Source organism: Artemia sp. Qi Xiang Cuo, chromosome 13 (assembly GCF_049724085.1).
Source record: "Artemia sp. Qi Xiang Cuo chromosome 13, ASM4972408v1, whole genome shotgun sequence".
Classification (NCBI taxonomy): Eukaryota; Metazoa; Arthropoda; class Branchiopoda; order Anostraca; family Artemiidae; genus Artemia; species Artemia sp. Qi Xiang Cuo.
This window is the reverse complement of record NC_142806.1, coordinates 1,941,137-1,968,288: the sequence shown is the minus strand read 5'-3', so window position 1 is coordinate 1,968,288 and position 27,152 is coordinate 1,941,137.

Genomic DNA, 27,152 nt, shown 5'->3' with positions numbered 1-27,152 from the left:
CGTTGGAGGTCTGGGGCGGCCTTTGGGGGAGCCGGTGGCCCTTTGGGAGCTTGGGGGACCTTTGAGTATCGGGGGCTTCCTTCGGGGTTGTGTTAGGAGGATTGGAACCCTTTGGGGTTGGGTTAGAGGACCTCACAACACTGTTCAAATGAAACTTGTGTATTATAACGGCCACAGAGTTTCACCATCAAATTCTCTTCTAAAATCTCTTCAAAAATCTTCTTTTAAAATGTCTCTAACTCTTTCGCCGAAATAGTTCCATAACCTGTCTAAAACAGTTTCGCCCAAATAATCCCTAAACGTAATTCAGCGTGTTCCTTTTGTTTTTGGCATCTCTGTGCTAATGCATTTCAAATTACTAGGAAACTCTTTCCCGCGCTAAAACAATTCATCGCTAAGATGTTTCTTGGAGAATTGTTTCCATAGTCTTTGGTTATTAATATCCTTTGGAGTTCGACCAAAGGAGCTGTTCCCGAGGCAAAGACATTAATGACTTGGATCTATTCCTGGAGCAGTACCTGTCAGACATTATTAAACTTTGCCTGGAAACAATTTGATTAATGACTGACAGCAAAGTGAGAAAATTCCTGTTTTTTCATTCTCACTGACAAAAACCATGAAACATACATAAATTGCTGTTGACATCCATGAAAGTGAGAAAGTTTCTGTTTTTCCATTCTCACTGACAAAAACCATAAAAACATCAAAATTCCTGGTTTTTCAAGTGAGAAAATTCCTGTTTTTTCATTCTCACTGACAAAACCATAAACCACGTGGTTCTATGCCCATATATGGACTCCCGTCCGGACCTCCTGAGGCATCTCTACTCCAGATTCTTCAATTTACTAGTTACATAGTCATTCCTCCCTTAAAAATGGAAATGGAATTCTTCCTTAGAAAGTGATACCTCCCTAGTTAGAAAGGGATTCCTCCTTTTACTATTTTATTGTCTCAAGTTTTTAATAGAGTATTGGCTCGTTCGGGGTTTTTACTTAGTTTTTTTTTCAATTTTCCTCGATATTTGCGTTTATTAATCAGGACTGTATTGATATTGTGTTGTTTTTTTTATAATTCTTTTTTTTATTTCATTTTTTTATAATTCTTTTTTTTATTGGACTAGTGTATAAGCTTATGCCGTCGTTCAAGCTCATGGTTATTGGAGTATCAGCAAAATAAGCAATTCTTTCCTCTTTGGAATTTTTCTAAATTATACAGTTTTATTTTATGAAAATTCTCTTCTTATTTCTATATAAAAAAAGAAATTCATCTTCGTTTTTAGAACCCTAAATGTGCGACACATTTTGACAGAGCCATAACTCACATGGACGCCAAATATTTTCTATAAGCTCTTTCAAACACTATCAATTTGCAAGGGAATGTTTTTGTTTGCAATTATCTATAATCAGCCAATCAGTGAGATCACCAACCGACAATGTTATGAAGAACGTTGGCGCATCTGTCTCATTGATTTCGAATTTATTATGTACTCCATTCGTTGACCTAAAGCCTCAAGGATTTTAACAGGTACTTCAAAAAAGAAATAACGTCTTATGACCGAGTTTATTGCAATGGTATTAAATAATTGAACCTCTTAAGAATTTACTTCAAATCCTAGAATCTATTAAAGCTCACGCTACCATCTTTCAGACCTTTTTCGTTTCAGCTTGTCAGGAGAATTTAGTCTGAAATTTTTCTATCTGTCAGTTCTTTTCGAAGTTTTTATTTATTTAGTCTCTTTTTGCCTGATTTTTGAGTGAGAATCATTTTTACCCCTGAAAGTTCTACCCATAATTATTACTTCTTTCGAATCGAATGAAAAAGTCAAGTTTCAAGTTCTGTGGATTACCATTTTGTATATAAATATTTTTCATTTGTACAGGAATATCTCTCCAATCATCCTTCCACATTGCCTCTGGGTGGGTCTTGAGTGTGCTTTTGAAAACGGCAGTTTACATTTTGGGATACAGAGGGTTATGCCCGTGCCACATTATAGTCACACTTGTCGATAAAATCAAAATTATGCACAACTACAGTGCCAATTACGTTCGACGTTCGTAATTTCTCAAGTTGAACATTGTTCAACTTTCAAACATAAATTTCTTGACTGACCAATCAGAGTGAAGGTTTAAGGCATAATTTTTAAAACTAGAAAAGATGGAAACTTAGAACAGCAGTTTTTCTATCCGGGAGAGGAATCTGACAAAAGTTAAGAAGATTTAGGATTAGTAGAGAACACTTGGACACACATTACTGTTGGTGCAAACTCTTTAAACTAATTTCGTGCAATCTTAATTTTTTGCTTTTTAAATACAAGTGTGACGCTAAAATCAAGAAAATTGCCTCGTCATTCATGATATTTGGCTTTCTTTATCGATAGACATGACTATGGTGTGGCACGGGCATTATACTACTCGCTTATATAACAAAAATTAAGGAGAAAGGGAATGTGAAACTTGTGTTTGCTGTTAAAAGAGAATATTTTGATGTGGATTAGTTTTTGGATGCAGCCCCTTTGATAGATTTTCTTGCAATAAGTCAAATTCTTAGGTATATACAGATGCGTTAAAAAGTCGTCAAAGTCGATGCCCGCTAATGCGCATGATGCCCTCTGCAAAACACACTGAAAATCGAATTTGGAGATAATTTAACATATAGTGGCTTTATTTGTCGCTCCCTTGAAGGTATTTTTTGGCTCCAGAAAATATGCATCAAGAAACAATTTCTGTCTTAAACGCGTTTGTTCATAACGAGGTTTTTTTTTCTTAAATCACGAAATGCTGTTTCGTTTTCCAAATTCAAGAAGTAGGGTGTTCCTGTGCAAAAGTAGATAGCTTTGTGAAATCTTAATGTTTTATTTTCCTGTTTTAGAAATTGCTCTAATTTGCATGTCTAAATTAGGGGTTTATCCATTTTGAGGCAATTCTTTTCTTTTAGGCATATGGGGACCATTCCTGATCATTTCACCAACTTCAACTTTGCATAACTGGCAACAAGAATTTTCACGATTTGTTCCAGATTTTAAAGTCATTCCCTATTGGGGTAGTCCACAGGTGAATAGACCCTTAGTTTTTTTCCTTGTGCATTTATGTTTCTGTTTTAACCCAATTTATGCGCGTTTTTAGCCGGAGATTGACGTATATAACTTTTCGGTTTTTGCCAATTAGAGTGTATCTCCTGTTTTATTAAAAGTCATGATTGATTAAAAATGATTATGACTCATTAATTTTGGCGAATTGCAACCTACGTTGCTATAGGGAATTACAGAGAATTGTGATCTAGATGTAAGCTTTGGCATTGCTGGCTAGATTAGAATGTTTCAGAATGTACTTGGAAGTATTTGTTAGTAGCAGTTACTCTTTGGTAATGTGAACAAATAACAACTTGCCTGAAGAATTTAGCGCGCCGGATTTTTTTTAGTATTTTTTTTTTGTGAAAAGAGGACGAGAAGTTTGTTATACATAATTTTGATTATCTTTAAAGAATAAAATATCAGAATATTAGGTCAATCTTGTTTTAATTGCTTCATTATGAGTAAAATTACGGGTGTTACCCATAATTGCCAGAGATTGTAACATAATTTGAAATTAAAGACCTGTTAAGCAAATATATTTTTTTTTTTTTTGGTGTATAGTGGTTGTCATGTGAATTCCGAATTTATTATGAATTACGGAAAGACAATATTACGTTTCTTGCATGCACGCCACGCATGCAACATTTGGTGAAATTTAGCCTTTCATGTGGAGTTTTTCAAGCTAGATCGAATGGCGGTGGCCTAAAAATTCCAGAGATCTAGCTATATTATATTGCCAAAAGAAATAACCTGAATCTGTCTAAAAATACTTGTATAATAATAATGATGGTTCATTTATAACCCACTTTTAAACTAAACAAGGGAATTAATTTACACTAAAAAGAAAGGATAAGCAAATGCATAGACAAATAGACAGCTTAAACCTTTATCTCAGACAAAAACACAAGGTCAATATTATGGTTAAATGTAGCGTGATAACTCCTTGCTAATCGTCTACTTTTTCTATTAGGTTTTAACTTAATTATAAAAGAAATTATAGGTTTTTTGTGTTATATTGTATTCATGAGCACAAGAAAAGTGTTTAATAATTGTTTTCCCCTCTCATGAATAGTATAGGGTTTTTGAATACAAGGTGTTTACGCAAGGACCACGATATCATAGGCAGCGCAGTAGCGCTGCCTAAGTAAAGAACGATATTGACACAATGTTTTATTTATTTATTTTTTTTTTTTTTTTGAACCAGGGCAGTTCCTATCGAAAGAGTTGTCGTAGAAACTTTGAAAAGGGCTCATTCGATTGGAAATTGGAGTGGCTTGTGCCCTTTTTAATAGTCGAAAGTGATTGGAAGGCAACTAACACCCCTTCCACGCCCACCATTTCCCCAAATACATCCAATCAAAATTTTGAGATTGCCATTTTGTTCAGTGTAGTTGATTTCCAATCCATTTTGTTCAGTGAGAAATTATGTTTTTGAGGAGGACACTCCCTCACAGCCCTCAGGGCAAGGGTTGTAAGTTATGCCCTGGGGGCATATAAGGTTTTTTATAGAAAGTGTTGTCGTAGAAACTTCTAAAAAAGTCTCATTCGATTGGAAATTCAAAGGGCTAGTGCCCTTTTTAATAGTCGGAAGTGATTGGAGTGGAACTAACCCCCCTCTCACACCCACCTTTTCGCCCAACACATCCAATCAAAATTTTGAGATAGCCATTTTGTTCAACGTTGTTGAAAGTTCTGGAAATTAGGTCTTCGTGGATGACAATCCCCCCACAGCCCTCAGGGCAAGGGTTGTAAGTTATGCCCTGGGGGCATATAAGGTTTTATAGAAAGCGTTGTCGTAGAAACTTCAAAAAGAGCTCATTTGATTGGAAATTGAAAAGGCTATTGCCCTTTCTAATAGTCGAAAGTGATTGGAAGGCAACTAACACCCCTTCCACGCGCAACATTTATCCAAACACATCCAATCAAAATTTTGGAGATATCCATTTTAATCAAAGTAGTTGAAAGGTCCGGATTTTATATCTTTGAGGAAGACACTCCCCCCACAGCCCTTAGGGAAAGGGTTGTAAGTTATGCCCTGGGGGGCATATAAGGTTTTTGTTGAAAGCTTTGTCGTAGAAACTTGAAAAAAGGGCTAATTCAATTGGAATTCAAAGGGCTAGTGCCCTTTTTAATCGTCGAAAGTAATTTGAGGGCAACTGACCCCCCCCCCCCCACTCTCACGCCCAACTTTTCCCCAAACACATCCAATCAAAATTTTTAGATAGCTAGTGTGTTTAACGTAGTTAAACGTTTTAGAAATCAGGTCTTTGAGGATGATAACCCCCCTCAGAGCCCCCGGGGCAAGGGTTGTAAGTTATGCCCTGGGGGTATATAAGGTTTTTATAGATACTGATGTTGTAGAAACTTCAAAAAGGGCTCATTCGATTGGAAATTAGAGGGGCTTGTGCCCTTTTTAATAGTCGAAAATGATTGGAGGATAACTAACACCCCTCTCAAACCCACGATTTTCTCAAACACATCCAATCAAAATTTTGAGATAGCCATTTTGTTCGATGTAGTTAAAAGGTCCGGAAATTATGTTTTGAGGATGACATTCCTCCCACAGCCCTCAGGGCAAGGGCTGTAAACTATGCCCTGGAGGCATATAATTTGTTTTGTTTTTTTTTGAAATCGTTGTCGTAGAAAATTCAAAAATGAATCATTCGATAGGAAATTGAAACGGCTAGTGCCCTTTTTAATAGTCAAAAGTGATTGGAGGGCAAGTAACCCCCCTCTTACGCCCACCATTTCCCCAAACGCGTCCAATCAAAATTGTGAGATAATAATTTTGTTCAACATAGTTGAAAGGTCCGGAAATTATGTCTTTAAGGATGAAAAACCACTCACAGCCCTCAGAGCAAGGGTTGTAAGTTATGCCCATGGCGTATGTGAGGTTTTTATAGAAATCTTTGTCGCTTGAAAAAGGGCTCATTGAATTGGAAATTGAAAGGGCTAGTGCCTTTTTTAATAGTTGAAAGTGATTGGAGAGCTCCTAACGCCCCTCTTACGCCCACCATTTCCCCAAACACATCCAATCAAAATTTTGAGATAGCTTTTTTGTTTAACGTAGTTGAAAGTTCTGGAAATTTGGTCTTTGAGGATGACAACCCCGTCACAGCCCTCAGGGCAGGGGTTGTAATTTATGCCCTGGGGGCATATAAGGTGTTTATAGAAGTCATTGTCGTAGAAACTCAGAAAGGGCTCATTCGATTGGAAATTGAAAGGGCTAGTGAACTTTTTAAGTGTCGAAAGTGATTGGAACGATTGACATTTTAATAGTAAAGATCGATGTGGGTACAATGTATTATTATTATTATTTTTGTATTTATTTTTTTAGACCAGGGCACTTCGTATCGAAGGAGTTGTCGTAGTAACTTCTAAAAGCGCTCATTCGATTGAAAATAGAAAGGGCTAATGCACTTTTTAATGGTAGAAAGTGATTGGAGGGCAACTAGTCCCCCTCCCACGTCCACCCTCCCATTTGCCCATTATGTTTAAAAACTAAATGTTGCCTACAGATTAAATCAAAATGCACTGTGTTAATGCTAATTCCCAATAAGGCATCTGAGCAGTATCCCAAAATCGACTGAGGGTATTATGTTCAAACTTTCGGTGCTACTTCTGCTCTTAACATTTAACCAAATCAAAATAGCGCAAGTGTATCCAAGCTATCAAAGAAAGTAAACAGATTTTTTTTTGTGAATGGTATCAAGTTTTCTATTTATGTCAACTAGAGGAGGTATGAAACTAAATTAAACACTACTATTTGTGTCCAGATTTTTAAAAGGGTGTATGTTGTTAAAAACTGCTGAAAAATTTTCTGTAGCATACAAATAGCAGGCCAAATAATAAAGTCTTAAAAAAACGAAGGGATTTAAAGCATTATTTTGTTTTTCCCTGAAAAGACAATGTCAATACAAAACGAACAGAAATTAATTAAAAAAAACTTTTTCCACAAAATAATTTTTTAAAATAAAAGTAAAGAACTTCATTAAACCAAAAATGAGCAAAAATAAAATCAAATAATCTACCAAGCGTGAAACTACCACAAATTAGTATCGATGAATAAATAAAACCCAAAACGAACAGAAATTACAATTAATAACCGAGTCAAACTCAAAACGAGGAGAAATTAACATGAGTAGGGCTCAAAACCCCTATGCCTTCCCAAGGCCAGAAGATAATTTGCACTTTACTGAAAAAAATACTAATGAATATGCATTGTCAGTTTACTGACATTTAGTAATCAAAATGTTAATATTATTTGATTTATTAAAGTTATAAAAGTAAAAATATTTAAATTTTTTCAGTGAAATGAACGGCTTCGCTTCATCAACATAAATTTGTTGCTCCTAACGTGTCCGAGAAAAGACTTACCGTATTTTTTAGAAAGGGTGTGGTCTGAGTTGTTGTGGTGATCCGATAACACAGAGGATATTAGTAGAACCCTATCAGGAGGTCCGGTTGCTCACCCCTGCTGCCATCTACAATTTAGTTTAATGTCTGACGGGGCATAATTTATTCAAGGATTATCGATCGAGTCTAATGGGGGTCAAGGTCAATCGATCTGTTGTTGTTGTTTGGCCACGTGTAATGGCATGAGGGGTGATTTTCATAATCGACGGGGGAATTATTGATTCACGTCTGGGTGGAATTATGAAACAATATGGGCATTGAGTCCCTAGGGAGAAAGATTACGTAATCGCTCAATGACTTCTTTTTCCAAGGTCGATTTATTTGATGTTTTTCTCGGATGTCAACATCAAATTATGGATGTTTTATAGTTTTTGTCAGTGAGAATTTGAAAAACAGGAACTTTGTCACATTTATGGATGTCAACAGCAATTCATGTCTGTTGTATGGTTTTCTCACTGAGAATGAAAAAACAGGAATTTTTTCACTTGGAAAACCATAAACCACGTGGTCCTGTCACGAGTAGCACCTGTGAACTTGATTTACATAATCGCTAGGGAAAATTATTGATTCACGAAGGGGAGAATTAAGAAACATTAAGGCTTCTTTAATCTTAGGTCTGAGGGATAAACGTTCTTTAGGTCAGAGAGAAAATTAATATTCTATTTTTAAATAGGGCTTCATCGATCTTTAGTGTCAGGAATTATAATTGACATCACTTGTTATCTTTGAATTATGCGGGAGTCTAAAGAGATAGAAATTCTATTTTTAAATACGGCTTCACGGAGCTTTAAGTCGGAGACATAAATTGATATTCTAACGAAACCCTAATAGTTTAGCTAGGAAAATTTAAGAGATGAAAAGATTAACGTAGGAAAGGGTTTCCTAGAAATTTGAAATGCGTTAGCGCAGAGATGCCAAACAAAAGGAACACGCTGAAATTACGTTTAGGGATTATTTGGGCGAAATCGTTAGAGACATTTTAAAAGATGATTTTAGAAGAGAATTTGAGGGTGAAACTCTGTGGTCGTTATAATACACAAGTTCCATTTGAACAGTGTTGTGAGGTCCTCTACCCCAACCCCAAAGGGTTCCGATCCCCACCCCAACCCCGAAGGAAGCCCCCGGTACTCAAAGGCCCCCCAAGCTTCCATTGAGCCCCAACCCCCCAAACGCCCTCCTCAGACCCTCAAAGGCCCTCCTCTGGTCCTCAAAGGGGCCCCGGACCCCCAAAGGGCACCCCGGCCCCCCAAGGCCCTCCCCCCCGTCCTCCCAGGCCCCCACCCTGGCCCCAAAGGGCCCCCTCCCTCTTCCTCCCTCCTCCCTCCCCATCCCCCTCCCCTCCTCCTCCTCCCTCCTCCTCCTCCTTCCTCCTCCTCCTCCCACCTCCTCCTCCCCTCCTCCCCTCCCCCTCCTCCTCCTCCCTCCTCCTCCTCCTCCTCCTCCCTCCTCCTCCCCCCTCCTCCTCCTCCCCTCCCCTTCCCTCCCCCATTTTTTATACTTTTTTTGTGCATTGAGACACAGAACGACCCTCTCCCCCCGGGCCCGCCCCCCCTCCAAAGGTCTGATTTTTCAAAGCTCATTTTGAATTTCCTTCGTTGAAATGCAAGAGTTGAAATACTTTCTTGAATTTTTTAACATGGTATTTTTCTACCTTTTTTACGTACATTAAAATAACATGAAATATGATTACGGCTCTACCAATCGTACTCTGTGCTTGTCCATGGATATGACGTGACTTTTCCATAGGGTCGCTAGGGAATTTTTTCAACCCTATCAATTTTTTCTTATGCCGGACTTAAGTATTTTTACGAAGAGTGACGACCAACATGTAAAACTCACCCGTAAAAAGTTATGATAACTTATTCAACGAAAGTATGTGCCCGTGAAACTATCATTGTCGTGTTGAACGCTGACAAGGAGAAATACCTGAACTATGAAACGAGTGCAAGCGGTAACACTATTGGATATGTATACATGTGTTGTCATGACAGCGAGAAGTTAGATTTCATTGGACTATCGAAATCATTCAAAATTGCTCAAAGTGGATATGCAAGAGTGAGAGCACCAGAGATGATAGTGCTAAAGGAGAATGCCAACCTAAAAATAATTTTCGAATATCGGGGACAACTTCTAGCTGATGATTCTGGTAGCACAATACCTATTGATAGATCCTTTTCCCATCGTTCTGGTATTACCATTCAAATGAAATCAATGAAGAAAGGACATGTCTACTGCTGAACTAGTGTAATATATCATATCATTTCTATCTGCCAGAACTGCTATTTATGCAAAAATAATGTGAGAATAGAAAGTGAAATCGCAGGCAGAATAAAAATGACATTAGAAGACAATATCATCAATGAATATAAAGATGAATTGACAGAAAGTGAAGCGCAAGTGTACTAATAATGTATAATAATGTATTTAACATATTTGTTTATCAATATTCTACATGTTCTTATTTCAATAAAAATATGTTATACATTATTTTTTTAAGTGTTCACTATTTTTAGGGTATGCTAGAACGTCAAACGTTCAGAATATCTATTAAAAATGTCAGATATATAAGAAAAAGAATTTTAGAGATGATGATACTTCTAGCAGGCTCAATGTTTCATAAAAGATAGAAAAGTTCAAGATCTCTTCTAAGTTTTACCAAAGAACGCAATTCAATTCTAATTTCACCAGAGAAAAAAAAAATCTTCCACTTAAGTTCTTTATTTCACAAAGACATAAAGAATTTAAAGTTCACTTCTAATTTTTTCAGTATAAGATAGGAACAGTTATGCTATGATAGTGATTATTTTCCATTGAGATAAAATGTTCCACTTTAATTCTAAATTATCTTAAATTTAAGTCTACCCTATATCAGAGATTCAAATTTTAAGTTCTATTCCAAATATTTTCCCCGGAACAAAAAAAGTCCCAAGACATAAAAAATTTAAAGTTCACTTCTAAATTTTTCCGTAGAAGATAGGAAAAGTTATACTATGATAGTGATTATTTTCCATGGAGATAAAAAGTTTCACTTTAATTCTAAATTTTCTTAAATTCAATTCCGACGTATCTCAAAGAGTCAAATTTAAAGTTCTATTCCAAATATTTTCCCCGGAACAAAAAAAGTCCCAAGACATGAGAAATTTAAAGTTCACTTCTAAATTTTTCCGTAGAAGATAGGAAAAGTTATACTATGATAGTGATTATTTTCCATGTAGATAAAAAGTTTCACTTTAATTCTAAAGTATCTGAAATTCAAGTCCACCGTTTCTCAAAGAGTCCAATTTAAAATTATATTAAAAATATTTTTAACGAGACAAGAAAAGTCCCATGACATAAAAATTTAAAGTTCACTTCTAATTTTGTCAGTAGAAGATATTACAAGTTATCCTATGATTGTGATTATTTCCTCTGAGTATAAGAAATCTCACTTTAATTTTAAATGTTCTTAAATTCTGTTCTGACCATTCTCAAAGAGATGAAAAAATTTAAATTTCTATTCCATATATGTCAACGGAAAAAGAAAAGTTCAACTTCGATTCTGAATTTTTTCAATTAAAATTAAATAAGTTATTGATCAAGTCTATTTCCACAAAATAATATACAATTTACCACTTCATTTCAGATTTTTCTCAAAGATATGAAAAAATTTAAAATATTTTTTCAAATTGTTCTTAGAAGATAGAAAAGATCAAGTTCTAATCTGAATTTTACAAGTGAACACAACTCAAATCTAATTTTTACAGAGGAAATAAAAAGCTTCCACTTCAGTTTTATGTTAGCCAAAACATTAAAAAATTTAAAGTTCAGTTCAAAATTTTTACCTATAAGATAGGAATTATTATACTTTGATTGTGATTATTTTCTATGAAGATAAAAATTTTCACTTTAATTCTAAATATTATTAAATTTAGTTCCGACCTTTCTCAAAGAGAGGAAAAAATTTAAAGTTCTGTTCAATATATTTTTTTGGAAGAAGAAAAGTTCCACATAAATTCTAAATTTTCTCATAGAAAATTAAATAACTTATTCTTCAATTCTATTAAACAAAAAAAATATAAAAATTTTCCACTTCACTTCAGATTTTTCTCAAAGAGATGAAAAATTTTAAATACTATGCCAAATTTTTCATAGAAGATAGAAAATTTCAAGTTCTCTTCTGAATTTTATAAACGACCACACTTCAATTATAATTTCTCAAGAGAAAATAAAAAGCTTACACTTCAGTTTTATGTTCACCATGACATAAAAAATTTAAAGTTCTGTTCTAAATTTTTCTGTAGAAAATAGGAAAAGTTATACTATGTTAGTGACTATTTTCCATGAAGATAAAAGTTTCACTTTAATTCTAAATTTTCTTAAATTCAGTTCCGACTTTTCACATAGAGATACAAAAATTTAAAGTTCTGTTCCAAATTTTTCATAGAATATTTGAAAAGTTATTCTTCGATAGTGAATATTCAAGTTCTCTTATGAATTTTATCAAATAACACACTTCAATTCTAATTTCTACAGAGAAAACAAAAATATTCCACTTCACTTAATTATTTCACAAAGACATAAATAAATTTAAAGTTCAATTCTAATTTTTCTATGGAAGATGGAAAAAGTAATACCATACTTGTTAATTTTTTCACGGAAGATAAAAATTTCTAGTTCAATTTGAAATTTTCACAATGAAGTCAATGAAAGTTTAAGTTTTATTTTGAATTGTCTAAATTAAAAAGAAATTAGTCATTGATCCTTTTTATTTTTTTCCAAATAATATAAAAAATTTCCAATTTATTTCAGATCTCTCTCAAAGAGATAAACAATTTAAATACTGTTCCAAATTTTTTACAGAAGATAAGCAAGTTCAAGTTCTCTTCGGAATTTTAGCAAAGAACACTTCAAGTCGAATGTCTCCAGAGACAATAAAAATATTTCACTTCAGTTCTTTATTTTACAAGGACACAAAGAAATTTAAAGTTCAATTCTAATTTGTCAGTGGAAGATAGAAAAATTAATCGCCTACTTGTGAATATTTTCCAAGAAGATAAAAATTGCTAGCTTAATTTAAAATTTTATCAAAGAAGTTAAGAAAAGTTCATGTTCTCTTCTGAACTTTACGAAAGGAAAAACTTCAATTCTAATTCATCCAGAGAATACAAAAATCTTCCACTTCAGTTCTTTATTTCACAAAGACATAAAGAAATTTAAAGTTCAATTCTAAATTTTTCGGTGGAAGATAGAAAAAGTAATACCATGACTTGTGAATATTTTCACGGAAGATAAAAAGTTTCTAGTTCAATTTAAAATTTTTCTCAACGAAGTTAAGGAAAGTTCAAGTTCTCTTCTGAACTTTACCGAAAGAACACACTTCAATTCTGAATTTCTCCAGAGAAAACAAAAATCTTCCACTTCAGTTCTTTATTTTCACAAAGACATAAAGAAATTTAAAGTTCAATTCTAAATTTTTCGGTGGGAGATAGGAAAAATTAATACCATACTTGTGATTATTCTTCACGAAAGATAAAAAGTTCTAGTTCAATTTTAAATTTTCTCGAATGAAGTGAAGAAAAGTTCATGTTCTTTACTGAATTTTCTAGAAGAGAAAAAATTACTCAATTCTGAAATTTACCATTGAAAATGAAAAAGCTTCCATTTCAGTTCCTAATTTCTCAAAGACATAAGAAATTTAAAGTTCAATTCTAAATTTTTCCATAGAAGATAGGAATGGCTATACTATGATTGTGACTATTTACCACGAAGATAAAAAGTTTCACTTTATTTCTAATTTTTCTTAAATTCAGTTCATTCATCTAACCACCAAAAACATTAGGTTAGGTTAGGTATAAATAAATATTAATAAATAATTAGAAACATTTCTCCATGTTTAAGTTAAGTTAGGTTAGGTAAACGTATCAAGAGCTCTCATGATAATCTAAACTAACCTAACTCAAATATGGTAAAAAGATTAAATTAGGTTATGCGCGGCTCGATTAAGGTAGTGTAGGTTAAGTTAGGTTAGGTTAGGTTCGCAACCTTCGGCAAGCGAACGTCGGCGAACCTAACCTAAGCCAACTTACCCTAACCCATCTTAATCTAGCCTAGCCTAACCTAATTTAATATTTTTACCATGTTTAATTGAGGTTAGGTTAGCTTATACGGAGCGCGAGAGATAAGTTTACCTAACCTAACCTAACTTAAACATTGAGAAATGTTTCTAATTATTTATTAATATTTATTTATACCTAACTTAACCTAACCTAATGTTTTTGGTGGTTAGATGAATGAACTGAATTTAATAAAAAATAGAAATAAAGTGAAACTTTTTATCTTCATCGTAAATAGTCACACTCATAGTATAACCATTCTTATCTTCTATGGAAAAAATTTATAATTGAACTTTATATTTTTTATGTCGTCGAGAAATTAGGAACTGAAATGGAAGCTTTTTCATTTTCAATGGTAAATTTCAGAATTGAGCTAATTTTTTTCCCTTCTCTAAGAAAATTCAGAAGAGAACTTGTACATTTTGCACTTCTTTGAGAAAACTCAGAGTTAAAGTGCAGTTCCATATCTTCATGGAGAATATTCAAAATCAAAGTATTACTTTTACTATCTTATAAGGAAAATTTTGAACAAATTTTTTAATTTTTTAATCTCTTTGAGCAATATCTGAATTACAGTTGTGAAATTTTATATTATTTTCGTAAAATAGAATTGATCAAGAAATTCTTACATTTTAATTGAAAAAATTCAAAACAAAAATTTAAATATTCTTCTTCCAGACAAATATTTATAAAAGAACTTTATATTTTGTTATCTCCTTGAGAATGGTCAGAATTGAAATTAAGAAAATTTAGAATTAAAGTTAAATTTTTCCTCTTCAAGAAAATAATCAAAATCATAGTGTGACTTTTATTATATTCTATGGTAAAACTCATAATTGAACTTTGCATTTTTTATGTTAGGTGAACTGAAAACTGAAGTGGACGCTTTTTATTTTATCTGGAAAAATTATAATTGAATTAGCTTTCTTTGTAAAATTCATAAGAGAAAATTTAATTTCTTATGTCTTTTAGGAATTAACAACTGAAATGGAAGCTTTTGTCATTTTAATTTGTAAAATTCATAATTGAGATAAATTTTTTTAATGATTTAAGAAAATTAAGAAGAGAGCGTGAACATCTTGCACTTATTTGAGAAAACTCAGCATTAAATTGATTGTCCTTATATTCTTGATTAATATTAAAATCAATGTATAAATATTCTTATCTCATATGAAAAATTTGTAACGTAACTTAAAATTTTTCATTTTTTTTAAAAACATTGGAAAGTTAAATTAGTAATGTTATAATTAAATAGAAAATTCTTATCTTCACTTAAAAACAACCAAACTTGTAGTTTAAATTTTCCTATCTTCTAGATAAAAATTTAGAAATGAAATTAAAATTTTTCATCTAATTGACAAAAATAAGAACTTAATTGCAGAAAGATTAAAAATAATGTGATACTTTTGATGTTCATTGAAAAGAATTACTGTCATAGTATTACTTCTTCTATGTTCCGTCTAAAAATTTAGAATAGAACTTTAAATTTCGTCATTTTATTGTTGACCTTAAATCTGATGTGGAATATTTAAATTTTGTATGGAGATATTAGAATTGAAGTTCGGTCTTTGGTAAAGCTAAGAGGAGAACTTGAACTTTTCTTCACTTAGTTGAGAAAATTTTAAATTGCACTATAACTTTTTATCTTAAATGAAAATATTCCCAAGTATGATATTAATCTTTAAATCTTCAACCAAAAAATTTAGAAATTAACTTTAAATTTCTGTATGTCCTTTTTGAAATAAAGAAATGAAGTGGAATCTTTTTATTTCCTCTGTATAATTTAGAATCGATGTATGTTCTTCAGTAAAATTCAGAATATAACTTGGACTTTTTTTCACTTCGTTGAGAAAATTTAAATTGAACTAGAGCTTTTTCTCGTCCAAGAAAATATTCACAAGTGTGTTATTACTCTTTTTAACTGCCCCCGAAAAATTTTTAATTGAACTTTAAATTTCATTAAGTCTTTGTGAAATATAGAACTTATTTGGGAGATTTGTATTTTCTGTGTATAAATTAAAATTGAATTTTGCTCTTTGGAAAAATTAAGTAATTAACATACACTTTTCGTTATTTTATTGAGAACATTTAAAATTGAATTAGAACTTTTTATCGTCCGTTAAAATAATCACTAGTAGGGTATTAATTTTTCTATCTCCCATCAAAAAATTTATAATATAACTTTAAATTTCTGTATGTCATGGTGAAATAAAGAACTGAATTCGAAGATTTTTGTTTTCTCTGTAGAAATTAGACTTGAAGTGTGTTCTTTGGTTAAGTTCAGAAGAGAACTTGAACCTCACTTAACTTCGTTGAGAAATTTTTAAATTGAACTAGAAACTTTTATCTTCCGTGAAAATTTTCACATGTATGGTATTACCTTTTCTAACTACCACCGAACAATTAGAATTGAACTTTAAATTTATTGATGTTTTTGTGAAATAAAGAACTGAAGTGGAAGATTTTTCTTTTCTATGGAGACATTAGAATTGAAGAGTGTTCTTTTTTAAAGTTCAAATGAGAGCTTGAAATTTTCTTAACTTCGTTGACTAAAATTTAAATTAAGCTATAGCTTTTTATCTTCCAGGAAAATATTCACCAGTATTCTATTACTTTTTCAATCTTCCACCGAAAAATTAGAATTGAACTTTTAATTTTTTTGTGTCCTTGTGAAATAAAGAACTGAAGTGAAATATTTTTATTTTCTCTGGAGACATTCGAATTGAAGTGTTCTTTGCTAAAACTCCGAAGAGAACTTGAACTTGCTTATCTTCAGTAAAAAATTTGTAACAGTATTTAAATTGTTTATCTCTTCGAGAGAGATCTGAACTAAAGTGGAAAATTTTTCTATTATTTTTAAATAAATATAGAAGATCAATGACTAATTTCTTTTTCATTGAGACAATTCAGAAGAAACCTTGAAATTTCCTTGACGTCATTGAGAAAATTTTAAATTGAACTAGAACTTTTTATCGTCTGTGAAAATATTCACAAGTATGGTATTACTTTTTCCATCTTCCACCACAAATTAGAATTGAACTTCAAATTTCTCTATGTCTTTGTGAAACAATGAAGTGACGTGGAGCATTTTTGTTTTCTATGATGAAATTAGAATTGAAGTGTTTTTTTTGATAAAATTCAAAAGAGAACTTGAATATTCAAGATCAAAGAATAACTTTTAAAATATTCTATGAAAAATTTGGAACAGAAATTTAAATTTTTTTATCCCTATGTGAAAAGTCAGAACTGAATTTAAGAAAATTTGGAATTAAAGTGAAACTTTTATCTTCATGGAAAATAAACACTAACATAGTATAACTTTTCCTATTTTCTACAGAAAAATTTAGAACAGAACTTTAAATTTTTTATGTCATGGTGAACTTAAAACTGAAGTGGAAGCTTTTTATTTTCTCTGGAGAAATTAGAATTGAATTGTGTGCGTTGGTAAAATTAAGAAGATAACTTGAAATTTTCTATTTTCTATGAAAAATTTGGCATATTATTTAAAATTTTTCATCTCTTTGATAAAAATCTGAAGTGAAGTTGTAAATTTTTATATTATTTTGTGGTAATAGAATTGATGACTAAGTTATTTAATTTTCAATGATAAAATTCAGAATTTAAGTTGAACTTTTCTTCTTCCAAAACAATATATTCAACAGAAATTCAAATTTTTTCCTCTCTTTGAGAAAGGTCAGAACTAAATTTAAGAAAATTTAGAATTAAAGTGAAACTTTTTATCTTCATAGAAAATAATCACAATAAAAGTATAATAATTCCTATCTTCTAGGTAAAAATTTTGAACTGAACTTTAAATTTTTTAATGTCTTGGCTAACTTAAAACTGAAGTTGAAGCTTTTTATTTCCTCTGTAAAAATTAGAATTGAATTGTGTTCTCTGGTAAAATTCAGATTAGAACTTTATCTTTTCTATCTTCTAAGAAAAAATTGGAACACTATTCTAATTTTCTTCATATCTTTGAGAAAAATCTGAAATGAATAGGTAAATTGTATCTTATTTTGGGGAAATAGACTTGATCAACTACCTATTTCATTTTAATTGAGAAAATTCGAAATGGAAGTTCACTTTTTCTTCTTCCGTTGAAATATAAGGAATAGAACTTTAAATTTTTTCATCTCTTTGAGAATGGTCAGAACAGAATTTAAGAACATTTAAAATTAAAGTGAGATTTCTTATACTCAGAGGAAATAATCACAATCATAGTATAACTTTTCCTATCGTCTACGGAAAAAATTTGAAGTGAACTTTAATTTTTTTAAGTTTTAGGAATTTTCTTAGCTTGGTGAAAATATATTGAATTCAATTTAAAATTTGAATATTTTAGATACGGTTGGCTTGAATTTCTGATACTTTATAATTAAAGTAAAACTATTTATCTACATGGAAAATAATCACTATCATAGTATAACTTTTCCTATCTTCTACGGAAAAATTTAGAACTGAACTTTAAATTTTTATGTCTTGGGACTATTTTTGTTTCGGGAAAAATATATTGAATTGAACTTAACATTTGAATCTTGGAGAATGGTTGGCATTGAATTACAGATAATTGATAATTAAAGTGAAACTTTTTATCTCAATTGAAAATAATCAACATCATAGTATAACTAGTCCTATCTTCTAAGGAAAAATTTAGAAGTGAACTTTAAATTTTTTATGTTTTGTGACTTTTTTTGTTCTGGTGAAAATATTTGGAATATAACTTAAAATTTGTCTCTGATATAGGTTGGAATTTGATTTCAGAAAATTTATAATTAAAGTGAAACTTTTTATCTCCATTGAAAATAATCACTATCATAGCATAACTTTTCATATCTTCTAAGGAAAAATTTTGAAGTGAACTTTAAATTTTTTATTTTTTTGGACTTTTCTTATTCCGTTAACAATATTTGGTAATTAAATTTAAATTTGACTCTTTGATAAACGGTTAAATTGGATTTAAGACAATTTAGAATTAAAGTTAAACTTTTTATCTCCATGGAAAATAATCACTATCATATTATAACTTTTCCTATTTTATACTAAAGAACTTAGAAGTGAACTTTAAATTCTTTATGTCTTTGTGAAATAAATAACTTAAGTGCAAGATTTTTTTTTTCTCTGGTGAAATAATACTTGATTTGTGTTCTTTTGTAAAACTTAGAAGAGATCTTGAACTTTTCTATCTTTTATGAAACATTGAGCCTGCTAGTAGAATCATTATCTCTAAAATTATTTTTCTTAAATATCTGACCTTTTTAATAGATATTCTAAAAGTTTGACGTTATAGCATACCCTAAAAATAGTGAAAACTTAAAAAAATAATGTATAACATATTTTTAATGAAATAAGAACATGTAGAATATTGATATACAAATATGTTAAATACATTATTATACATTATTAGTACACTTGTGCGTCACTTTCCGTCAATTCATCTTTATATTCATTGATGATATTGTCTGCTAATGTCATTTTTATTCTTCCTGCGATTTCACTGTCTAGTCTCACATTATTTTTGCATAGATAGCAGTTCTGGCAGGTAGACATGATATGATTTATTACACTAGTGCAGCAGTAGACCTTTCTTTTCTTAATTGATTTCATTTGAATAGTAATACCAGAATGATGGGAAAAAGATATATCAATAAGTATCGTGCTACCAGAACCATTAGCTAGAAGTTGTCCCCGATCATCGACAATTATTTTTAGGTTGGCATTCTCCTTAAGCACTATCATCTCTGGTGCTCTCACTCTCGCATATCCACCTTGAGCAATTTTGAATGATTTCGATAGTCCAAAGAAATCTAACTTCTCGCTGTCATGACAACACATGCATACATTTCCAATAGTGTTACCGCTTGCACTCGTTTCATAGTTCAGGTATTTCTCCTTGTCAGCGTTCAACACGACAATGATTTTTTCATGTGCACATACTTTCGTCGAATAATTCATCTTCACTTTTTACAGATATGAATTGCGTGTTGATCCTTCCACTGCGTAAAACATACTGATTTAATGCATGCAATAAACTTGGTAGTATCGATTACCTGCCATAAATTACCTGTGAAAAAGCCACGTCGTGTCCATGAACAAGCACAGAGTAGGCCTACGATTGGTAGAGCCGTAAGCATATTTCATGTCATTTTAAGATACGTAAAAAAGTTAGAAAAATACAATTTTAAAAAATTAAAGAAAGTATTTCAACTCTTGCATTTCAACGAAGGAAATTCAAAATGAGCTTTGAAAAATCAGACCTTTGGAGGGGGGGAGGGGCCAGGGGGAGAGGGTCGTTCTGTGTCTCAATGCACAAAAAAGTATAAAAAATGGGGGAGGGAAGGGGAGGGGAGGAGGGGAGGGGGAGGAGGAGGAGGAGGAGGAGGAGGAGGAGGAGGAGGAGGAGGAGGAGGAGGAGGAGGAGGAGGAGGAGGAGGAGGAGGAGGAGGAGGGGAGGAGGAGGAGGGGAGGGGGAGGAGGGAGGAAGAGGGAGGGGGGCCTTTGGGGCCAGGGGGGCCCTTTGAGGACCGGGGGAGGGCCTTTGGGGTCCGGGGTGCCCTTTGGGGGTCCGGGGGCCCTTTGAGGACCAGAGGAGGGCCTTTGAGGGTCTGAGGAGGGCGTTTGGGGGGTTGGGGCTCTATGGGAGCTTGGGGGCCTTTGAGTACCGGGGGCTTCCTTCGGGGTGGGGGTGGGGATCGGAACCCTTTGGGGTTGGGGTAGAGGACCTCACAACACTGTTCAAATGGAACTTGTGTATTATAACGACCACAGAGTTTCACCCTCAAATTCTCTTCTAAAACCTTTCCTAAAATCTTCTTTCAAAATGTCTCTAACTGTTTCGCCGAAATAATCCCATAAAATGGATAAAACGGTTTCGCCCAAATAATCCCTAAACGTAATTTCAGCGTGTTCCTTTTGTTTGGCATCTCTGCGCTAACGCATTTCAAATTTCTAGGAAACCCTTTCCTACGTTAATCTCTTCATCTCATAAATTTTCCTAGCTAAACTATTATGGTTTCGTTAGAATATCAATTTATCTCTCCGACTTAAAGCTCCGTGAAGCCGTATTTAAAAATAGAATTTCTATCTCTTTAGACTCCCGCATAATTCAAAGATAACAAGTGATGTCAATTATAATTCCTGAAAGATCGATGAAGCCCTATTTAAAAATAGAATATTAATTTTTCTCTCTGACCTAAAGAACGTTTATCCCTCAGGCCTAAGATTAAAGAAGCCTTAATGTTTCTTAATTCCCCCCTTCGTGAATCAATAATTTCCCCTAGCGATTATGTAAATCAAGTTCACAGGTGCTACTCGTGACAGGACCACGTGGTTTATGGTTTTCCAAGTGAGAAAATTCCTGTTTTTTCATTATCACTGAGAAAACCATAAAACAGACATGAATTGCTGTTGACATCCATAAATGTGACAAAGTTCCTGTTTTTCAAATTTTCACTGACAAAAACCATAAAACATACATAATTTGATGTTGACATCCGAGAAAAACATCAAATAAATCGACCTTGGAAAAAGAGGTCATTGAGCGATTACGTAATCTTTCTCCCTAGGGACTCTATGACCATATTGTTTCATAATTCCACCCAGACGTGAGTCAATAATTCCCCCATCGATTATGTAAATCACCCCTCATGCCATTACACGTGGCCAAACAACAACAACAGATCGATTGACCTTGACCCTCATTAGACTCGATCGATAATCCTTGAATAAATTATGTCCCGTCAGAATTAAACTAAATTGTAGATGGCAGCAGGGGTGAGCAACCGGACCTCCTGATAGGGTTTTACTGATATTGATCAATTGCAGTATAAACGCTATTTTTACTATTCAGGACCTACACTATGAAATTCTGAGATGCGTTGAGCATGGCTCGCTTGTTGTATTTGAATAGTGGTTCTCTGAAAACTGCTGAGTGAGATATGCCCTCGGTTCAAACATGGCCGACTATTCCGTTCCGGATAGAAAATCTATTAATTTTTTAATAATTTGGAAAATCTATTGGTTGGGTATCAAACTTCAGAATAACAGACTGCCCTGAAACAAAAAACACCTGGTCTGTTTTTAGACCACCCCGCATCCAACACGGAGTTGAACACATGTTTTACAGATTATCGTTTTGAGTACCCGTTTCCGGGTCTTTCATAATCCATGCTCAATCAAACTATTCTGGCGCGTTTCAATTTTTAAGAGTCCGTGATACGCTGGGAATCCGTAGACGAAAACGTTTTAAAGTTTTGCTGGGTTGAACACGGGAAACCTTTTTTTTTTTTTTTTTCGAATCCGCCTCAAACCCTGCACCTGAAAACCAGCAGCTCCTCTGAGAGGGTCAGGATTATTAAGAATCCTGCTCAAAGAACATCTTATAAATCCTTACAAAATGACAAATATACCCACTGGAAACGGTAAAATGCGTCCACCGCAAATAGCACAAAGAACTACCGTGACGTTAAGTGAGCTTGCGTCAATGTTTCAATAATGTGTTTCACAATTTATCTGACTTTTTTTTGTTAATATTATCTAAAGTCGTATGTTGTTCCTGAGCTTTGTTTGTAGACTATATTTAAAAAAGGAACTAAAATTTTTTATTTCCAAATGAGCCTCCTCCAAAGTTTATACGGACCACCTCTTCCATAAGAACCTTATATGTCAACAATGGGCAACATGCATAACACTGTATAAAGATAATTAGCAGTAAGTTTACCGCAGATGATTTCTGGCTCTTCATTCTCGGTGCGCACAAACAGCTCCTCCCACTTCCTCTTGCATTAGCGGGTTAGTATGTATTCGTCAATCAATGAAAAATTATTCAAAATTATATTGTTCGTAATTGCGAAAGCAGAAAGAAACTTGGCAAGCCGGCGAAGTGGTTTGCAACTGTCCCATCTCACAGGTATGACTTAATTTATATACAAATTATGACTTAATCTTTTATTTATATACAGTGGACTTAACTGAATGGCCTATGTAGGATTTCTGAAAAGGGGGGGCAAGGGGTTGATGAAATTTGTGAAAATAAGGAAATTTCTAATGTTAACTTCTGATCAATACTGCAACAGGGAAGTAGCCGAAATTTCATAGTGGAGAGCGATCCACGAAGTGGCGGGACTTTTTGAATTTGGCCACAAAATGTTTTATCACAAAGTGGAAACCTTAAGTACAGATGGTTTATTAGGTTTCACAATAGTCTGTGGTTTTAGATAGTAATATTGCGCAATGGAGCGTCAAAACTTTTTCTTATTTTTTTTTCTTATTGGTAAGAAAAATGTTCCCCTTAATTTTCATTTTATTTTATTTTCCTCTTAATTTCAGTTAGTTGTCATTTTAATTTTTCCTCGTTTATGCCTTTTTTGGGTCATAGAATTGTGATTCAAAATTTGATAGAAGATATTTGTTTTACGTTTAATAACTGTTGGAGCAGCTATCAGTAGCGGATGAAGGGGAGAGCTGAGGGGGCGCCCCCCGCACAGAGTCTAAAGAGGTGTAATTTACTTAATTAACTGAAGTTTGCTTTAATTAAACTTGCTCGTAACGCAAGTTTATCGGATCAACCTATTTTACACCCTCTCCCCCCCCCCAAAAAAAAATCCTGGATCCGCCACTGATAGCTGTGATGGTTTATCAAATTTTTTTTTTCACGTCGTGATATATATTTTCTCAGATTGTAGTTCGTGTGTGACTGAATAAAAGCTAATTACCTGTTTTGGCGGAGAGCCGAGATAAGAGCTAGTTTCGGTGTGTACGAAAGTTATTGTATGAAATTCTTAGATCTTTCCTGAACTTTAAAGAATAAACACCTCTATTTGAAAATCTTTGACCTTTGTGAATTTAGATAGTGATGCTTAAAAACAGCTCCTCTCATTTGATCTGCCATCAGTGGTCCAATTACCCTGGAACACGTATTCTGGCAGAAACTTTCTCAAAATGCCTTTGAAACCAACTCGAGACTTCGAAACATACTTGTAATTCCTAAAAATATCTAATAATAACATTGCACTTCTAATTACCGATTTTCATATATGTATTGGAATAAATCAATTTAAAATTAGATTCTTTAAAATACAGTGTTACAACGTTGAAACCAAGTTTCGCGTTCAAGAGAAATCTGATTCGTTCTTCCCGGGATAAGATCTAATGTCGCTTATGTTTCTACGTTCTCCGGAGCACTCGCACCTCGGTCCGGGTTTTTATAATGGGTGAGATAGAGAACGATCATACTGTCTATTATTTATATACTGTGATGCATAACTTATAGCCCATGCCCCGGAGGCTGTGGGGCGTTTTGTCAAACATGGAGGGATAGTTATTTTCACTTTGTACTATTTTGAACAAAATGGATATTTCACATTTTAATCTGAAGCAAAAGGGGAAAAAGGGACGTGGGGGAAAGGGAGCTGGTTACCCTCCGAGGTCACTTTTGACTCTTAAAAAGGGCACTATAACTTCTAATTTCCAATCGGATGAGCCCCCTCCGAAGTTTACACGACCACCCCTTCCATAAAAAAAATTATATGTCAAATTGCATAACTCACAGCCAGGGGGCTGGAGGGGTGGGGTTGTCAACTCCAAAAACCATAGTTATTTCACCTTTGGACTATTTCGAACAGATGACTGAGTCAAAATTTGTGTCGGAAGTATTTGGGGAAAAAAGGACGTGGAGGAGGGGGCTGGTTGCCCTCCGATCACTTTCGACTCTTAAAAAGGGAACTGGAACTTTCAATCTCAAATGGACTAAGCCTCCTCCGAAGTTTATACGACCACCCCTTCCGTATAAACCTTATATGTTAAGAATGGGCAACACATAACTTACAGCACTTGCCCCAGGGTATTCTCAACCCTGGGGGCACAGTTAATTGATTTTTGGACTATTTTCAACAAAATGACTATATCAAAATTTTGATTGGATGCATTTGGGGGAAATAGGGTGTCGGGGGGGGGGGGGGATTTTGGCCAACCAAACACTTTTTATTCTTAAAAAGGACACTAGAACTTCCGGTTTCCAATCGAATGAACCCCCTCCGAGGTTTACAAGACCACCTCTTCCATATGAAGTGCTTCAGAAAAAAAAATATTGAAGCCTTATGGCTCTTTACTATAGCCTACGTTATAGCGTTGCCTCTGACTAGAACAAAAGATGAACTGACGCAGATCCTTGCCGAGATATTTGCTTTTTCTGTCAAAGTTCCATTTCACTGGCTGTAATTTTCCCTCATTTGAGTTTTATTTGTTATCCCGGCTATACATTTTTCTTCTAGAATTGAGAAATTTCTTGGATCGCAATCCTATCCTCTGCTCTTATTTAACGCTTAAAACGCTTATAGCAAGCACATACGAGTTAACGAAGCGAAAACATAGTAAAGACCTTTAAATGCAAACCCTGAAAATAAAACTGTAGAGAAAAGAATTGTAGTCCACATGCATGTCTGTGGCACTAAAATACCCCTCAGAAAACAAAAAGAGAAACAAATGTGTTATAAGCTTATCATATACAACTTTCCAAAAGACTAATAGCAACATCGATACTGTTAAAAATGATTTTACCTCTTCTTGAGACAATGATAACATTGACGAAATATACCATGACGAAAACGGCGACATGGTTGGGTCTATATCTCCCCGTATTTTGAACAATCTAAAACAGCAATAATAAAAATAATGTTATTAATAGCAAAATAACAACGAAGTGGTTTCTACCAAAATAAACATACAACGTCATAAACTGAACACCTCATTTTTTGCCACAGTGCTACAATATTTTTTACGATTTCACTTAAATTAAAAGAGAGAGAAAAAGGGGTGGGGAACTGAAATAACTTTTCTTAGTTCTTTCAAATCAGTTTTATTTTTTGTCAATTAACAATATACTAGCGGCCATGCGGAAAATTCAGACAAAGCAAAGGCAAGATTCTTGACATAGTAAATGCAGCCAAATTAAATATTTACAATTAAATTGAGACATGGTAAGAGAAAATAAAAAGGAAGAAGATTCACTTTTTCAAATCGAGTAACAATTTCAGTCTTGTACTAGTGTCTATGTTATGTTGGCGTCCCTGACTTCCTTATTGTTACCCAGCGTATGAAACAACTGCTTGACAAATTTTAAGCCTTTCTTTTCTAGCTACTTTGCGGAGCCCGACAGTCTCAAATTATTGAATGCAACAGCATCATCGCTATTAACAAGTGTGCCAATATTTTCATCAGTAATTTCATAGTGATCGTCTCCTGATAGCCTATTTTCTGCTTCAGCCAGAGATATATCCTCAAATCAAGGGAAACGTTCGACTAAGGGCAAAACATTTACCTGGGTCTCATCAGGAGTACTTTGAGCGATTTTTTTCTCCCACAACATGTTATTCCATGACCTCGCAGTTGTGCCATGACATCGTATTATATGTGCCACAAGGTTGTCCCAGTCAGTTGAGATCTAAAAGGCCACACACTTCACTTTTTTATCTTCAATTTCTTGTATGGGGTTTGAAAACGCCATTCTTTAGTAGTTTCTCTCAAGAGCTTCCAAAACCCCCTTTTCCATTAGTTGGCAAATAGAAGTCACATTTGGAGGGAGAAACATGGCCCTTATGTCGCAATCCCTATCTATATCTGCATGAGGATGATTTGTGCGTTTTCTAACAGTAAAACTGAATTTCTGGGTAGGTTAATTATGTCTTAAGAAGTTCCCTGGTGATGGCACAGCCTCTTGTAAAAACCAATATTTGACAAGTCACTGCTCGTCCAGGCTATTATCCATAAACATATTTTTCTTGCAGAACATATTTTGAAATTTTCTTAAAAACTCTGGGTTTTTCCCTTTCCACTAACCGTTCATTCCATTTTGTAAGTTGATGTAGCAGCACTGTCGGCGAAAATGGTAACTCTCTGAGACCCAGGTAAATGTTTTGCCCTTAGTCGAACGTTTCCCTTGATTCGAGGATTTATCTCTAGCTGAAGCAGAAAAGAGGCTATCAGGAGACGATCACTATGAAATTACTGATGAAAATATTGACACACTTTTTAATAGCGATGATGCTGTTGCATTCAATAATTTGAGACTGTCGGGCCCCGCAAAGTACCTAGAAAAGAAAGGCTTAAAATTTTTCAAGCAGTTGTTTCATACGCTGGGTAACAATAAAGAAGTCAGAGATGCCGAAATAACATAGACACTGGTGCAAGACTGAAATTTTTACTCGATTTGAAGAGGTAAATCTTCTTGCTTTTTATTTTTTCTTGCCATGTCTCAATTTAATTGGAAATATTTAATTTGGCTGCCTTTACTATGTCAAGAATCTTGCCTTTGCTTTGTCTGAATCAACATTAAGACTTCAATAGTTCTATACACTGGGGCTGCTGCCTCAATTCTAGCTGTGAGGCTCTCACTCAATAATATTTTATAATAAAAAAACCAAGTAATTTATAACGTTATAATAAATAATATTTAAAAATATAACACATATTCTGTGTTCGACGAAACAATTTTAATTAGCAATGACCTAGGAATCAAACGAATTGTCCGTGAATCAATTCAAATCAAAACGAAACTTAAATAATAATGCATCCTTAAT